The sequence below is a fragment of the Corvus brachyrhynchos genome, unplaced genomic scaffold (genome assembly GCF_000691975.1).
Source record: "Corvus brachyrhynchos isolate BGI_N302 unplaced genomic scaffold, ASM69197v1 scaffold202, whole genome shotgun sequence".
In the NCBI taxonomy this organism is placed as follows: Eukaryota; Metazoa; Chordata; class Aves; order Passeriformes; family Corvidae; genus Corvus; species Corvus brachyrhynchos.
This window is the reverse complement of record NW_008238132.1, coordinates 5687231-5699899: the sequence shown is the minus strand read 5'-3', so window position 1 is coordinate 5699899 and position 12669 is coordinate 5687231. Positions and strand designations below refer to the sequence as shown.

The window sequence follows — 12669 nt, the reverse complement described above, 5'->3', positions numbered from 1 at the left end:
TGGCGTCACCTCTACATAGAAATTTCATCATGGGAAGGTTACCTAACCACAAGATTTGTTCGTAAGAAAACGCTCAAATTAGGGTCCCATTTCAGCACTGTTTTAGGAAAAGCAATTTAATACAGCTCAAATACCATAAGAGCATAAATCAGCCTGATTTTGCTTAAATTGCTGGAGCCTATAACAAGATGTATTGGGTAGTTAATAACCAGGGCAACTGGATAGAGAATTTGAGAGTCAGACTTTTTTTCTGGCAACAGGCATATATCAGTTCCAGGCTCTGCTCAGCCATGCACATCTGGATAGAAAGGAAAGATCACATTTATGTATGGGAGATTCAACTCTAATTTTCACCTGTATAAACCAATGTGAAGTGTGAAGAGAATGACATGATAAAATTGATGTACTACCGAAGTGATAAATCCAATATCTGGAAAGATGTTTTCCTTCCCTGCTTGCTTCTGAACCGTAGAAATTGGTTTTCAGCTCTTCACCCGAGAACAGCAGAGGAGGATTTATCATGTGGGGTTATTTTTTTCTTTAGAAGAATTTTGTGTTGCTCTAAAAGTACCTAATCACTGCAGTATTGATTTCTGTATCAAAAAGGGAATATTAGTTAAAGAGCAGGAGTTTTCTTGGCTTTTGTCCCTGATTGTTACTGGAATACATATAGATATGTATTTACTACAGTTTCCAGAGGGTAATTTGTCTGATCTAGCCATGGAACACAGGCAGTGGAGTTACTGCCATCATCAAAAGCCTGTGGAGTGCCCCGGTGGTCTTGGTGCCATGCAGGGGCTGTGGGCTCAGTGTGCTGCTCCTGGCCGTGTACAGCTCCAGTGAAGAGCACCAACATGTTGGCCACGGCCCCATGGGGCTGTGGCACCTCAGGTTGCCTGTGGGCAGAGGTATCCTAAACATGTTTGCAATCAGCATCTTTAGGAGGATTTACGTGATGTCCCTGTTTCTAAGCATGGCATAAAAGCACAAGGTCCGCAGCTACAAAAGAAATATTTTATCTGTAGACATTAATCTGATAAATGCTGACATGGTCCCATAAAGGGATGGAGGAGAAATCAATGTAACCCTAAATTAATTTGAATTGTTGGGGTTTTTTCCTCTTCCTTTTTCAAGACTAGAGTAGTTTCGTGATTCATTGATCAAGAGCTGGGAAAGTTTCTTTCCAGGCTTACAAAATTAAATTTCATGCAGCTTTTGACCTGGATTAGTGGTGGACAGAGCAATATATAGCCTGATCCCAATTATTTCTTAGCTGTCACCACTGGCCCGCTCCATCCCTCTGCTGCTGGCTATGCTGCTGTTTGTGGGCTGGCAGCTGCACAGAAGCTTGCTGGAAAAGGAGTCATGAAATGGAGTCTTGGAAGAGTTATTAGATGGCAATAGAAAGCTGTTGTAAATAAAAACATTCCAAAAGCCAGCAGAAGTCTTAGGCATGTTTAAAAATACATTGTAAAGAATATTGCAAAGACCATTTTAGAGATATAGTTATCTTCAGTACGGCCTTCTTTCTAATTGAGTCTTAGACCCCCACTGGTTAAATGACTGGCTTTCTATCTACACGGTTAAATTTCCTTTTTGTTCTTTTTCCAGATAACAATTTATGAACACTGCTCCTGCTACAAATCTTGAAGCACAATTTATATTGACAATAAAACCTTTAACAATTGCTAAAACAGTTAACCAGCACGCTAGAACATTCCCCATCATAGATCTAGCCTTAGGAAGTTAACTAACAAACATGTTATTAACCACTGATGAGGAGCTGTTTGGAAGAGATCATTGCTTAATTAATCTTTGTACTGAGCTAATAAGAGTGTTAAATGGGCCTCTCTGTTGAACTGGGTTGTTAATACAGATTGCAAGTTCCCTCAGGGGGAAATCTGAGGCCAATATAACATTAAAGTTAGCCATCCAACAAAGAAGATATTTTAGGCATTAAAAATAAGAAAGCCAAACATCTCCATTAATAATGTCGTAGGATTCGGTGGCTGTGTATGTATGACTGAGTGTACGTGTGTGTATGAATTACTGTGCTCCTTCCTCTTCTGGTAAGAAAGCTTTGTCAAAAATCTTATTTAGATTCAGTGTTTTTCATCACTGTTCTGTTGTGGCATAAATTAAACTTGTCACACTTATCTGTAGGAGGCAGGTTCCGCTGATCAGGAAGGCAGAATCTGACGCAAACTCTAATGTCATCTGCTTATCCTAAAAAGACAAACAAGATCAAAAATCTCTTCATATTAATGAGCTGGATAAACCTTCTGCTTGATAAAATGTGATGCCACAGTAAAAGGCAGTGTGACCAGATTGCCCTTGTGCTTCACAGCATTTTTAGCAGTGAGTGCTCAGTTTTTAGCCATGGAGCAAGGCACCCATACTTAATATTAAACATTTGTTTTGGAAGGCATTATAATTCCTGGCACGAGAAGTTACCTACTGCCTTGAGCTCCCTTTTAACACACACGTTACATCTTTTGGAAGAAGAAAAAGATTCCATAAAAACAAAGGCTGGAAAGGAATAATTTGTCCTTGAACGTCTGGTGTTAGTAATTCAGAAAGGATATCGGTCTGTCACTAGAGTCACTTCCCCGGCAGTCCCTGTCCCTCGTGAGAACAACTTCCACCCATACACCCATCTCAGAGGTGTTGATTCTGTGTGTGCCTCCATCCCATGATCTGAATATCACGCTCAGTGTGTGCTTACATTTGTTTTGTATGAAACGATCTCAAAAAGGACTAGGCAGAGAATTTATAACATGAAAGTGGCAATATGACAAAAATGCATTCATGCATACCTGTATTTTTGATGTTTGGGTTTTATCTTCCCTGAATTCTTTCTGACTTCATGTTTAATATACTGCACACACCCCCTTGGCAAAGCCTGAGCGTGTCTAGACGAGATGAAATCCTTGTGTGCCTGACTCCTCTGTGACCAGCCTCTGACATCTCACAGGTTTCCTTCGTGGTCTTTTGCTAGACTGCTAAGAGTCTTGCACTTAGGGAATGTGGTCATAGCACAGATCATTGCTTAGTGGTCTGTGGACTGGTTTCTCTATGTTCTCTATGTTGTCTCTAATGCATCACATTGAAGCACCAAGGCTAAAATTTCTTGATTAGCAAACCCTTGGAGACCTCTAAATATTGCTTCACTTCATTACTACTGCAAAATGATCAATATGCCTCACCAAAATTAACTGTACATTGGACATCTCCCTTGCCTGATTACTGTGCATATTTTATTCCTCAAGGATAATGGAGGTTTGTTCCCAGCCAAGACATTATCCTGGTTGTAGGCACAGCTGCAGAGTCTTTCTGTGCCTGTGGTCTTTTTGGGAATGGGCCATGGCTGCTGGTCAGTAATAGTCTGTACGTGTGCACATGATTTCTGTTCGGTCAGTATGAGCTGAAATTCATAAATGGTAAGTGAGTGATTAGAATAACATACCCCTGTGCTTTTTTAAACATCAGGATGAGGGCTGTAATAACTCACTCCTGACTGTCTACAGCACATGTTCACAAACCGGAGATGTTTTCTACCCCTCATTTCATGCTGACCTTTTAATGCAGTCACCGAAGCTAATCTTACTCATACAACATCATATTGGCTGCAATGCAAACATTGGTTTTGTTACAAATAATTAATATTGCTCTAGTCAGACATTTTCTCATTTATTATTTCCAGTTGCTTCATGGTTATTAAACAGACACATTTCAAGTGTGGACAAGTGTCCATGATGATATACAGGGGTCTGTTAAGTGGAAAACTTGGAGGTGCCTTTGTATTACTCAGATCCCTGAGGAATACTGCTGTGGTCATGCTGTCTTCAAAGATATATTTGACCTATCCTTGATATGCTCTGCTAAAGGTTAGAATAAATATGCATGTTTTCTATGCTTATTAAGCAAAACTCTAGACATTAAGAGAACATGAGAGGAGCTTCCATTGGTCTCCCAACTAACACAGTAAATTGCTCATGCTGGATGCACCTGCCTGCCTCAGCTCCACTCATCCATGCTGCTCTTTTTCCATACATGCATTCATAGAAATCCATTTGCATGGAAATACAGCTCACTAGTTAAGCCTTTGCATTGTAAATCCAGCTTTAATATTACCAGCAGTGCTGCTCCCTGCCGTGCATCAAGGTCCAGTGCTCCCCACTGTGCATCAAGGTCCAGTAAGCCACTCTTTCACGTTGTGGGTTGTGGGACCCATTCCATGTCCTGTGTCTTCCAGGCTCTTGCTTTCCATTTTCCCTTCTTCCATGAGCAATACCAGGTCCCCTCTTCTGCAGTGGAGGCCAGCTGACCTGCTGCAGTAAGTGCAGGAACCTTCTGGACACAACATCACAAACTTGTTCATGGGATGTTCTCAGTAAAATTTCCTTATGAGTGTTATTCTTGCAGGATCCTTTCTGTACAGAGGGAGTTAGATCCCAAGTGAGTGTGAGCTTCAGTGCAGAGGTCTAAGTGACTAGGTCAGAGAGTGCAAAGCCTCATCCCCCCCCCAGCTCACCACCACATCCTAACCTTTTGTCCTAACCATTATCAGCTGGGTCTGAACAGAGACAGTGCTTGGGAAGAGAGGGAAGGAAAGACGAAAAGGAACAGCAAGTGACAAGAGTACAAACAAATGACTGAAAAAAGAAATGCAAGAGTTAGAAAATTATAGATCAGATATTGTTAAATTTTTATCCATCAGGTAGCAAAAATCTACACAGTGAAAAATAATTTGCTTTCCAGGACAGACCTAACTCCCAACAAAGTTGTGTTGAATTCAGGGAATTCTTTTAAGTGAAAAAATACTGTGTTTTTAACCAGTAAAAATCTGAACACCTGCAAGAGACGGTCCGAAGATCCCTCATCTGCCTCACGATCATTGCCAAGGACACAGACTGAGCACAGGAGTCCTGGCCTGGCTGAGGTGGGGTGTCTGCCAAGTCTTTTGCCTGCGGGTGTGCCCACTGGGAACTGGTACGCATTCCTGAGGAAATTAGTGCAGGTCACGGTGGACTGCGCCGTTCTTGCTGCCCAGGACTGCGCTGAAGTGGAAAGGAATGACCTGTCCTGTACGTCTGTCCTGTACCTGTTTCCCAAAGCAACGGGCCCCATAACAGTGGTTGCCAATTTCCCCATTTCGTGGCCAGTTGCCCCTCGCTTTTGAAAAGGACTATAAAGGGACTTTCTAAAATAACTGAGATGAGATCTCCCCATGGAAAGAAGATGAATCTATTGGTGGAAGACCACAAGGACTTAGTCTCATCCATTGGTAGCTATTCCCCCCCCTTTTCTTCCTCTCTACCCCTTTTACTTTGCTTTCTTAATCTCTCCGTCTTTCTCTCGCCTACCGCGTTACCATGTTGTGGGCACTTAATAAAGGTGCACTGTTCTGATTAAAACTGAAATCCCTTAAGTGCAGGAACCTTCTGGACACAACATCACAAACTTGTTCATGGGATGTTCTCAGTAAAATTTCCTTATGAGTGTTATTCTTGCAGGATCCTTTCTGTACAGAGGGAGTTAGATCCCAAGTGAGTGTGAGCTTCAGTGCAGAGGTCTAAGTGACTAGGTCAGAGAGTGCAAAGCCTCATCCCCCCCCCAGCTCACCACCACATCCTAACCTTTTGTCCTAACCATTATCAGCTGGGTCTGAACAGAGACAGTGCTTGGGAAGAGAGGGAAGGAAAGACGAAAAGGAACAGCAAGTGACAAGAGTACAAACAAATGACTGAAAAAAGAAATGCAAGAGTTAGAAAATTATAGATCAGATATTGTTAAATTTTTATCCATCAGGTAGCAAAAATCTACACAGTGAAAAATAATTTGCTTTCCAGGACAGACCTAACTCCCAACAAAGTTGTGTTGAATTCAGGGAATTCTTTTAAGTGAAAAAATACTGTGTTTTTAACCAGTAAAAATCTGAACACCTGCAAGAGACGGTCCGAAGATCCCTCATCTGCCTCACGATCATTGCCAAGGACACAGACTGAGCACAGGAGTCCTGGCCTGGCTGAGGTGGGGTGTCTGCCAAGTGTTTTGCCTGCGGGTGTGCCCACTGGGAACTGGTACGCATTCCTGAGGAAATTAGTGCAGGTCACGGTGGACTGCGCCGTTCTTGCTGCCCAGGACTGCGCTGAAGTGGAAAGGAATGACCTGTCCTGTACGTCTGTCCTGTACCTGTTTCCCAAAGCAACGGGCCCCATAACAGTGGTTGCCAATTTCCCCATTTCTTGGCCAGTTGCCCCTCGCTTTTGAAAAGGACTATAAAGGGACTTTCTAAAATAACTGAGATGAGATCTCCCCATGGAAAGAAGATGAATCTATTGGTGGAAGACCACAAGGACTTAGTCTCATCCATTGGTAGCTATTCCCCCCCCTTTTCTTCCTCTCTACCCCTTTTACTTTGCTTTCTTAATCTCTCCGTCTTTCTCTCGCCTACCGCGTTACCATGTTGTGGGCACTTAATAAAGGTGCACTGTTCTGATTAAAACTGAAATCCCTTGTGTCCTTTTGCACTCTGAGATCAATAAACGAACCATCACGCCCCTCGCTTGTATTAGCGGATCGTGACAACGCCATGATCAGGAATCCAGCTAAGGATAATCTTCAACTCCAGTAGTCCTGTTTGTCCAGGACAGGTCTCCCCCTTTCCCTCTTTGCTGCCAGACCCTGATATTTCATTTTCTCAGTTGCTCAGGACACTCTTTTGTTTCCAACCACAGCCCAACCACTGCAACAGTGGTCCCCTGTTCCCTTTCCCCTCTCCTGTTTGGGTATGCTCCCACTACTGCTGTGACCTTCAGAGCTGATGTATGAAACATCTCTGCAGGATCCCCTGACACTGAGCATGAGGCTGGGCAATAAAATGAGGAATTATCAGGCATTTACATTCTGAAGTTAATGATGAGGAGTGTGAGCCTTATGAACATCTGTTTCCTTTGTTTCCAAAGGGGCCTTCAGTTTACTCCTGGTTCTCACCGACGTGGCTGTTGCCATTAACCATCAGTCAGCAGTGCCCTGCACCCCCAGGGATGGGTTGTGGAATGAACCTCCTCTAAATTGTGGTGCATCTCAGTTTTGGGGGGATGATTGTAACAGCCATGAGGTTTGGAAACAGCTGGAGACCCCTGTAAGGATGATGAGAGAAACACAGGGAGAGCTGTGCTGTCCTCAGGTCTGGAGCTGGACTCGGGGCTGCACAAACAGGAAATTGTTCTCCAAGTGGTCGTGGTATCTGCCCCAGGGCACCACTGTCCTGTCTCCTCTGCTATGTCCTAGGCTGGCAACTATCACCCAGGGAAGAACAAAGACCTGACCTGAGGGTGAGAGAAGAGCCAGAAACTTCAGAAATTGTAAATTTCCAGAGGGAAAAAATGAGAGGGAAAACATAGTAGGACAAAAGCCCCAGGACTGAGAGTGTACGGGAAAAAAAGTAGAGATTGATGAAGGGAAACTCTGGGTAATGACCACTGTTTGGAAATGGACTTGATGGACATAGAGGCAGAATTTTGTTCCCCAGTAAAACACAGGCAAGGGTGAAGCTACCAAAGAGCAGCCATCTCCTGATCCCTGAGTGAAGAGGGCAAATGGGGAGCCCTGGCACACTGTCAGGGTGTCAGAGCAAAATGTAGAATGGACTCTTTATGGAATAAAATGCCTGAGTGGATTACAAAGGCAAATATAGCAACAAATCTTCCAGGTGCCCCTGCCTTTGACTTTCAAAGCCTTATAAGAGGGCACATTGTTCAGCTGTTACACCCCTCTCTGCTTTAGTGGCACTGGAAGTAACCTTCCCCTCCCAGAGTCCCCCACTTTATTGCCTTTAATAACCTTGTGAAGGGTAATGAAGCATTTCAAGTTTTGCATCAAGCTGACTGGTGTGGTGGGGGTGGGAAAGGGGGGCTTTGGGACATTGGGTCAAGGTTTTGAGATGCCTTTGAGCAGGCCCTGGGGTGGGAAAGAGGCATCCCAAGGCTCAGCCCTGGGGTCAGGGTGCTTCTGCTGCAGTTTCAGCTGAGAAAACCCCCCCACTCCATTCAGTGCCAGCTCCCCATCCTTTCCCAAATTCTCCTTAGTCCCTCTGTGACTTCTGTGTGGAAATTTTGGCCTGAGACAGCACAAGGGCACAGGATGGAGGGAGGGGTCATGTGAGCCTCACACCTGCTGCCCACCCACAGGAAGAGCTAGAGGTGAGTTTTATCATTCCCTCTTGCCAGAAGAGTTCCCCCATGCCAAAATCTAAGCACAATAAGGGCTGAGGGAAGCTTTAAAGGCCTGATGCCAAAAGTGACTTTCATTATGTATCGCGCTGCTCGCAGTCATCCAAGTGCTGCAATGCTGGTCTATCCGCGATATTGGATCTGTGACAGCTGGATTCAGGGTGGAGCTGTGGGAAGCCTCTGTGGTTTACCAAATAACAGGGAGAGACAGGAAAATCAACATGTCACACGGCGTCTGCAGGCAGTCCGGTGAATTTAACCAGCTCCACATTTTTTAGCATTTGTGTTGAATTTGCTTGGCATTTAAAAACAGACAGACTTTCAGGCTTGCAGCCATTTTCAGACTAAACACCCCACATCACTCTGTCCTCCCATCCTATGCTGAGATGCTCTTCTGCCCTGCACAGATTGTCTGATGAGGATTTGGTTCCAAAATGGTGCCTCCAACATAGTGTTGTAATAGAACATTGTTGGGTGGAGTCGCGGGAGACAAGCCTCACGGCATTGTGGTCAGCAAGTCTCGTTTATTGTAATAATCTACACATACTTATAGTACTACTAATTAGCTCATACATATTGCAAAAGCTGAGCTCCTTATTGGTGGGAGCTATTCCATGAGATCTGCAAACATAGGGGTCTTATTTTCTCTTCCATATGGTTTCTTTCAGCTTACTTATCTGGACTCACATCCTGTTGTTTATACAACTCCTTGCACAAGGATTTAGTATCCTTGCCAAGTCTGCATCTTTATCAAGCCTACAGTGTCATCATGACCTTTGCTTTTTAGCCATTCTTCAGAAAGACTCTCAACAGAACATTTTTCTCTTTTTTTGGCTGTTTCCCTTTTAAAGCAAGGTAACCAAGAAACCCCAATTTGCACCCAGTAACACTGATTGCATTAAGAAGTTAAGTCCATCAAGTTCCCAGTAACACTTTCTGTCTGTGAGTTTCAGATAAAGATGGGGAACTAAAGTAGCTTAATGGATTAAAGGAATTGCCTTCCCCACCTAGACACCTCGGCTGGAATCCGATTTTGGTGCTCAAGTGTGATTGCTCATTTGCTTCAGGGGAGGGAGGTGGGGACAGATCACCTGAATTTGCATGGTCATCTGGCAGGGGTGGCAGTCACTGAGACTGGGGCCATTGGCTCCCTGCAAGTTGTTCCCCTGCCAGATGCTCTCCCCATATGGGATTTCCCTACTGTTAAAAATTTAGTCCCCATTGGCATGAAATAACTACCCCTCACAGCAAATGTGGAGAAGCTTTTCCCACTATGGAATACACTGTGACAAATTCTGCTAAATTCACGTTCATGGAGAGTGGTGTTCAGACAGAGGAGGTGCTAAATGGTTAACCTTTCCATCAGACCAGGGAATGGCTCTGGCTGTGAAAGCACCAGTAATTTACCTTCCATTAAGATGCTGCAGCTTCTCCTCTATTTGAAGGCTGCAAGAAATTGTTTTCTAAATAATAAGACTTTCTCTGTAAAAAAATATCATAGGTAATGGAAAGATTAAAACAGGGGTTGAGACACCACCAATCTATATATTCAATCAATGTCAAATGCTTTATGCAGTCATTCTCTGCTTCCTGATAAGTTACTAGGACCGTACCAGAAAGCTCAGGAGAATTTCCAGGAATTGCTGCTATTTTAACTTTCTTTTTTTATTATTTGAGCTTTGAGGTCCAGAACAGAATAATTGAAAGTTGTCCAAATGACTGAGATCAGTGGAAAATCTTGCAGAGAATCCATGACTTTTGGTTTACAGTCCTAGGGCCACTTTCAAAGGAGCAACACAACTCTCAGGGCTCTTCCTTTCACTCCTCAGTGTGGCTGTAATAAAAGTGAACTTTCTTAAAGGATCTGTTTGTTTCTATGTGCAGTTGAAGCCCATCATTCCTGATATACCAAGACATCCCAGAACGCCTGTTGTGATGTGTCCTGGAGGGTCATCTCTTATTTGTTGTCTTCTCCAAGGTGGGACATCACAATTTTGTCTGGTGACAGCACAATGCAATCTTCACAAGCAGAAGATTTCTCCAAGATAGTCAGATTTTGATTAGGAAGAACAGAAGCAGCCATGCTGAATCTGAACCATCAATATCCCCATTTTGCAGACTTCTTTTTTTCCCATATAATATCTAGGAAAACAGTCTATGAGAACAGTAGGGAAGAGGAAACCCCTTCTTACCTTGGCAAACAGAAGCTGGTCCCACACTGCTGGTTGAGGCACAAGTGAAACACAGCGTTTCATTGGAATGAGGCATCCGCATGGCAGAGGAGAGAGACAGAAATACCACTTAATGTCGGATTAATCCGACACGATTTAATAAAAAGGCACAAAGGAACACAGTCATCATTTACCATCGGATTTAAAACACTTTGTGTGTAAGCTGTCCATTTAAACCCTCTTAACACGCTCTCTTGCTAGCATTTGCTACAGATCCCAGTTTTTGCTGCCTCTCTCTTCTGGGCTTTTGCTGACCCAACTCCCATTGAAATGTGATTCAAGCAGAAAAATGGGTTGAAAGCTGCTACAAAGGGGTTCCACTTCTCTCCTATCTCAGTATTTTCTGTAAGAGTCTAGAAGAAGACTGACCTTGACATAGGACACAGTGTCATTGCCCCTTCCCTTTTCTACGTGGTGTAACAGCTACTCTCTCTTGTGAGGATGCAGGAAGAAGCCTGCTCTGCAGCCCTAAACAAGGGAGAAGTTTTCCTTGACACTGAATTGAGCAAATAGGATACAAAATTTTTCCTGGGTCCTATCCACAGGGTTGATTCTAGGCTCCAGCCAGAGCTGATGGGGGTCTTTTTTTCCCCATGGAATAAGGGACTTTTCTTGTCTGTGCTGATGTTTTTTCAAGTTTCTCCATGAGAAACCCGTAGGTTACAAAACGGAAACATTTGGGACTTTCTTGGCAGTCAAAACTTTTCAGATAATGAAAAAATCATTAAAATAATTAAAAATATAAATAAATTAAAATAATCATGTTCTTGAAAGTGCGTATCGAGTGCAAAAGCTGTTTTTCACTGTAAAACATCAGGGACAATTTTCTTCTCCAGTCTATCAGATCTAGTCACACGTAAGCCTTAGCTTCTTTCTTACCCTATTCCATTTCCATTTATTTTGCCTCCTTCCCTGCAAATGCTCTTCTCCATCTCTGCCAGCAACAGGGGTGGTGCTGTGGTCGAAGGGTCAGCACGTGGTCAAAGGGTCAGGGCTCCCTGGTTCAGTCCCTGCTGAAGGCTCACAGCATCACTTAAGTGTCCCGGAGACTAGTGGGGTTTTGTGGTGCTCTGGTGTCAGGGGAAAATGACCTAATGGATCCCCCATTTACTTCTGACTCTAGGAGGCAGGAGAAGGCTGGAGCTGGAAACGGGAGTAGAGCACTGAAATTAGGGAAGCTTCCAGGCCCTGCCCAGACTTCTGCTGTAGGCAGCAATGGGTCACTCTACCCCTGTGTCCGTCTGCAAAGGGACACTCTCACACTCACCGTTGACCCACTCCCCTGCCCTGTCCCCTGCACTCTGTCACATAAAGATCCCCGGGATCCTCTGCTGGAATATCAATGTGCAATGACAATATTACCAGGATATGTGTGTCTGCCTTACTCAGACCTGGTTAATTAGGATCCACTAGCTAAAGAAATTGCTATTTACCCCAGTCAGCTACCAAATACAGTTTATTTAACTTAAAAAAGGCAAATATCCTGGTGGAGGATATCAGAGGGTTAAGAGGCAGCAGTGACTAAGTTATTGCAAACTGATGTAGTGCCCTGAGGGTACCTCTGCTGGTAACAAAGTGCATCTCGAACAGATCTGACTGTGCTACAGCCCAGCAAAGTGAAGTGGAGTGGATCTGTCTCAGGTTACCTGCAAATGAGACTGACACTCTAACACAAATCAACACACATCAGGGCTCCCATTACATTAATCACAAAGCTTTGGAAAACCATCTTAGAAGGACTTTCTCCTCTTCAGGAGAAATTAGTTGGTGGGATCTGAAAACAGTGGAAAAATCAGATGTACAAGAAGAAAAAGCCTTTTAAATTCTTTTATTTGCTTACCTTTCTCATGATGGAAACCAGTAATACTAGCAACAGCTGCTGAGTGTGAATTAATCTGGATGCTGTGTTCCTCCTCCCCCACTTTCCTTTCCCTGGCCTTTGAGGTAGAGAAGTCCATCTCACCCATGGATGTGGCCACGCCCAGACAAGCCACAGGAGGCAAGAAATCATCACTCCAAGACTGGCAGTAGGGGATGAAGGGGATGGTGATAGTGAAACGTGCACAGGCTGGGAAAGGTTGGATTTCCCAGGGGGCTTGACCATGTTAGGTCTGAGTGCTCCTGCAGGTGAGATTAAGGTGCCATGCACCCAGGCTCGCTCTGTGCCTAATCTTCCTGTAGGGATGCTGTCCCCAAGCCCA

General features: G+C 44.0%; 1 long non-coding RNA gene across 1 annotated transcript; it reads right to left on the bottom strand.

Annotated features, from left to right (window-relative positions):
* Window positions 1–544: 544 nt before the first annotated feature.
* On the bottom strand, window positions 545–6574 carry LOC108446600. Its single transcript, XR_001861826.1, has 2 exons — window positions 5442–6574; window positions 545–4350 (listed from the first exon to the last, which is right to left on the bottom strand). It is a non-coding gene; the product is annotated as an uncharacterized LOC108446600 (long non-coding RNA).
* Between the last annotated feature and the right edge of the window lie 6095 nt (window positions 6575–12669).